Below are 5136 nucleotides of genomic sequence, written 5' to 3' on the forward strand. Positions count from 1 at the left end.
TGAATAGTTTGAGAAGGGTAGGTGTTAGCGTCTCTTTAAATGTTTGATAGAATTCACCTGTAAAGCCATATGGTCCTGGACTTTTGTTGATTGGAAGATTTTTAATCACAGTTTCAATTTCATTACTTGCAATTGGTCTGTTCATATTTTCTATTTCTTTTTGGTAGGTTGTACTTTTCTAAGAGTTTGTCCATTTCATCTAGGTTGTCCATTTTATTGGTATATAGTTGCTTGTAGTACTCTCTTATGATCCTTTGTATTTCTATGGTGTCAGCTGTAACTTCTTTTTCATTTCTAATTTTATTGATTTGAGTCCTCTCCCATTTTTTTTGATGAATCTGGCTAAAGGTTTATCAATTTTGTTTGTCTTTTCAAAGAACCAGCTTTTAGTTTTATTGATCTTTGCTACTGTTTTCTTTATTTCTACTTTATTTCTGCTCTAATTTTTTTGATTTCTTTCCTTCTGCTAACTTTGGGCTTTGTTTGTTATTCTTTCTCTAGTTCTTTTAGGTGTAAGGTTAGATTGTTTATTTGAGATTTTTCTTGTTTCTTGAGGTAGGATTGTATTGCCATAAACCTCCCTCTTGGAACTGCTTTTGCTGCACCCCATAGGTTTGGGGTCGTTGTGTTTTCATTGTCATTTGTTTCTAAGTATTTTTTGATTTCCTCTTTAATTTCTTCAGTGATCTCTTGGTTGTTTAGTAGCACATTGTTTAACCTCCATGTGTTTGTATTTTTTACAGTTTTTTTTCCAGTAATTGATTTCTAATTTCATAGTGTTGTTGTTGGAAAAGATGCTTGATACAATTTCAATTTTCTTAAATTTATGAAAGCTTGATTTGTGACTCAAGATGTGATCTATCCTCGAGAATGTTCCATGAGCACTTGAGAAGAAAGTGTATTCTGCCACTTTCAGGTGGAATGTCCTATAAATATCAATTGAGTCTATTTGGCCTATTGTGTCACTTAAAGCTTGTGTTTCCTTATTTATTTTCTGTTTGGATTATCTGTCCATTGTTTTAAGTGGGGTGTTAAAATCCACCACTATTATTTTGTTACTGTTGATTTCTTCTTTTATAGCTATTAGCATTTGCCTTTTTTGTTAAGGTGCTCCTGTGTTGGGTGCATAGGTATTTATAATTGTTATATCTTCTTCTTGGGTTGATCCTTCGATCATTATGTAGTGTCCTTGTCTCTTGCAATAGTCTTTATTTTAAAATCTATCTTGTCTGATATGAGTATTGCTACTCCAGCTTTCTTTTGATTTCCATTTGTATGGAATATCTTTTTCAATCCCTTCACTTTCAGTTTGTATGTGTCTCTAGGTCTGTAGTGGGTCTCTTGTAGACAGCATATATATGAGTCTTATTTTTGTATCCATTTAGACTGTGTCTTCTGGTTGGAGCATTTAACCCATTTACATTTAAGGTAATTATCAATACATATGTTCCTATTACCATTTTCTTAATTGTTTTGGGTTCATTCTTGTAGGTCTTTTCCTTCTCTTGTGTTTCCCACCTAGAGAAATTCCTTTAGCATTTGTTGTAATGCTGGTTTAGTGGTGCTGCACTCTCTTAGCTTTTGCTTGTCTGTAGATCTTTTGATTTCTCTGTTGATTCTGAATGAGATCCTTGTTGGGTAGAGTAATCTTGGTTGTAGGTTTTTCCCTTCCATCAGTTTAAATATGTCCTGCCATTCATTTCTGGCCTGCAAAGTTTCTGCTGAAAAATCAGCTGATAACCTTATGGGGATTCCCTTGTAGGTCATGTTTTGCTTTTCCCTTGCTGCTTTTAATAATTTTTCTTTGCATTTAATTTTTGTTAGTTTGATTAATATGTGTCTCGTCATGTTTCTCCTTGGGTTTATCCCGTATGGGACTCTCTGCTCTTCCTGGACTTGATTGACTATTTCTTTTCCCGTGTTGGGGAAGTTTTCAACTATAATCTCTTCAAATATTTTCTCAGGCCCTTTCCCTTTCCCTTCTTCTTCTTGGATGCCTATAATTCAAATGGTGCATTTGATGTTGTCCCAGAGGTCTCTGAGACTGTCCTCAATTTTTTTCATTCTTTTTTCTTTATTCTGTTCCTTGGCAAGTATTTCCATCATTCTATCTTCCAGCTCACTTATTTGTTTTTCTGTCGCCTTTATTCTGTTGTTGATTCCTTCTTGTGTATGTTTTATTTCAGTTATTGTGTTGTTCATCACTGATTGTTCTTTGTTTGTTCTTCTAGGTCCTTGTTAAACATTACTTGTATTTTCTCCATTCTATTTCCTAGATCCTGGATCATCTTTATTATCATTATTCTGAATTCTTTTTCAGGTAGCTTGCCTATTTCCTCTTCATTTATTTGGTCTTGTGGGATTTTACCTTGTTCCTTTGTCAGCGGTTTATTTCTCTGTCATTTCATTTTGTTTAACCAGCTGTGTTTATGGTCTTCTTTCCACAGGCTGCAGAGTTGTAGTTCCTCTTGTTTCTGTTGACTGCCTCCTGGTGGGTGATGTTGGCCCAGGTGCTTGTGCAGGCTTCCTGGTGGGAGGACCTGCAGCCCATACTCTGTTGGGTGGAGTTGAGTCTTTTCCCTCTGATGGGCAGGGTTTAATCAGGTGGTATGTTTTGGGGGTGTCTGTGAGCTTAGAATGACTTTAGGTAGCCTGTCTATTGATGGGTGGGGCTGTGTTCCTGTCTTGCTGTTTGTTTGGTGTGAGGTGTTTAGCACTGGACCCTCCAGGCAGTTGTGTGGGACTGGTTCTTGGTGTTGATATGGATACCTTCAAGAGGGTTTGTTTTATTTATTGTTTATTCTTTGTCTCCCCTCACTCAACATAAGCTCCATGTGGGAAGAATGTTTGTCTGTTGATTGAATAGTCCCAGGTATACAGCAAGTGCTCAATAATTATCAGTTGAGTAGGTTAAATCCACAGACAAATGGCATGAAGGAAGCTCTCTGTCTAAGGCCATCTCCCCAGACTGGGCATGAAGTCTGGGTGGCATGTCTGGTACCTCCCTGTGCTGGTGCCGTGCTGGCAACCCGGATGGTTACAGGTAATCGATGAGCTGAATCTAATCCAAAAGACTGAGAGACAGGGTGCTGTCTGAGGATGCTGCTCTGTGAGGAGGTTGAGACTTGATTTCTGAGCTTTGGTTCCTTTTGATGTAGCTGACAGGTCTGCCCTGGGGCAGGTTAATAATTGCCCTGATTTCTTTTTTTTCAAGAGTGTGTGTGACCCATTGCATTTCTTTGCTTCTTTTACCAGCCAGTTTCAAGTGGATTCACTTCCACTTCATTCTCTGTGGAGGACCTGGCATTGCTGTGCCTTGTGGGTAAGTTGGTTCTGTCTCATGGCCCTTGGTGAGTTCCCAGGCCCTGCTGACACCATCTGCCTTCCTCCCATGGAGAGTTTTCATCACAGAAGCAACAGAGGCTGAAGTCACTCCATGGAAGCTGACAGCGGACTTCAGAGGCCAGAGAAAATGTACTTCACCATGAGGTGACAAGTGTCCTCTACATGCATGCCTCCTGGTGGCCTGGAAGACTTCCAATAAATAATTCATGAAACTAGGCCAGAAAATGGAGAAAATGTTTTCTTAACTGGAAACCTCCAAAGCACAAAGCAAGGCAGAAGAAAACAGTGACTGCAGGTTGGATTTTAGGGCGAGAGCCCTGTCTTTCTCTGTGTCTGGGTAGCATGAGACTTTCTCCAGCACAAGGCAGCCACATTGTCTTACTGTGGACTTCTAGATCAGAAATCCAGAGTCTCTGTCCCCCACAAAGTAGTCTGTTCTTGGCTGACATGCTGAATGTGATTCCAAAGAGCCTGAGGGTACACAGCATCCTCACGCCTCACTCCACTTGGGCTGAACCATCTCAGGGTCATAGTCGGTGTCAGCTGCATTGGCTGACCCAGAATGCAGGCTCCTGAACCGTTGTTTGGTAGAGGGTGAGGAACTAGAAAGGGAAGATGTAGAACCTCCTGTCTACTCTGACCTCTTCTCCACTCTTTGCGTCTTTCCCATTTCAGCACCATGACTGCTGGCCAGCACCTGGCTGGCCCTCCTTTCCAGGCAGGGCTTTTTGAGAGAGCTGAGGTCACCATTTGGTGCAGTGGCAGTGTCAAGGGGTCGATGGCCAGAGATGGAACAGAAATGAGCATGGAGATCCTTTCCTGGCTAGCACTGTCCCTGGGCCTCAGTTTCCTCCTCTTTAATGTGAGAGTGAAGACGTGTAGATGGCTTGAGGATTAATGGGAAATGTGTAAATTTTTTCAGAGAAGTGCTTAGCAATGCTCTCAGATGGAATGTAACCCCTTGAGCTCTGACTCTCCAGGGACCCAGTGAGTACAGCCTGGCCCCAGTTCCATCTTGAAATGTGAGCAAGGAGCAGAGAAACCAGCCAGGAGAAAGAGTGAGACTCTGTAAACATATACACAGAAACACAGACACATGCACATACAGACACTCTCACACGTACATTCACAGAGACTCACAGACATGCACACACTGACATAGTGAAAGACACTAACACTCTCACATATTCACACTCACACACACAGCATGCCCTGCGTGGGTCTCATCTGGCCTGCTGCCCCAGGCTCACTGTGTCCTCCATCCACCATTATCTGGGAAGTTTCTGAACAGTTGCTCTCTCAGTATTCTGTGGCTTTGCACAAGGTGCTCCTCCTACCAGAAAGCTCTTACTGCTCTTCTTTACCAGAATCTCTCTTTCTTGTGTCTTTTTTCCAGGTTTTTTGAGGTATCATTGCCACATAACATCTGTCTCCCCATGGTAGCCTCTCTGTGAAGAATTGTTTACTTTGGAATTCTGTATTAAATTTGGGAGGCTGTCTGTTGATACACAGTCATCCTTTCACTGAAACTCCTAACAAGCACCTGATTAATATTTTTAAAATATCCTAAGCTGAATTCATAGCTTATTCTTCTGATAATCAGGTAGCAGGGAGGAAGATCCCTGCTACAAGCCTTCCCTTCTGTGCCTGTTCTCACTCTGGGCACTCAAGGAAACAATCCTATTTGTCACAGTACAATGATATGGGGCTCTGGGAGCCGTAATGTATGATTTCATAGCTGTGATGGATAAATAGCTATAATTTTCATTAGTCCTCCTTGAGTAAGCTTCC

This window comes from Lipotes vexillifer, unplaced genomic scaffold (genome assembly GCF_000442215.2).
Source record: "Lipotes vexillifer unplaced genomic scaffold, Lipotes_vexillifer_v1.1 scaffold20, whole genome shotgun sequence".
Classification (NCBI taxonomy): domain Eukaryota; kingdom Metazoa; phylum Chordata; class Mammalia; order Artiodactyla; family Lipotidae; genus Lipotes; species Lipotes vexillifer.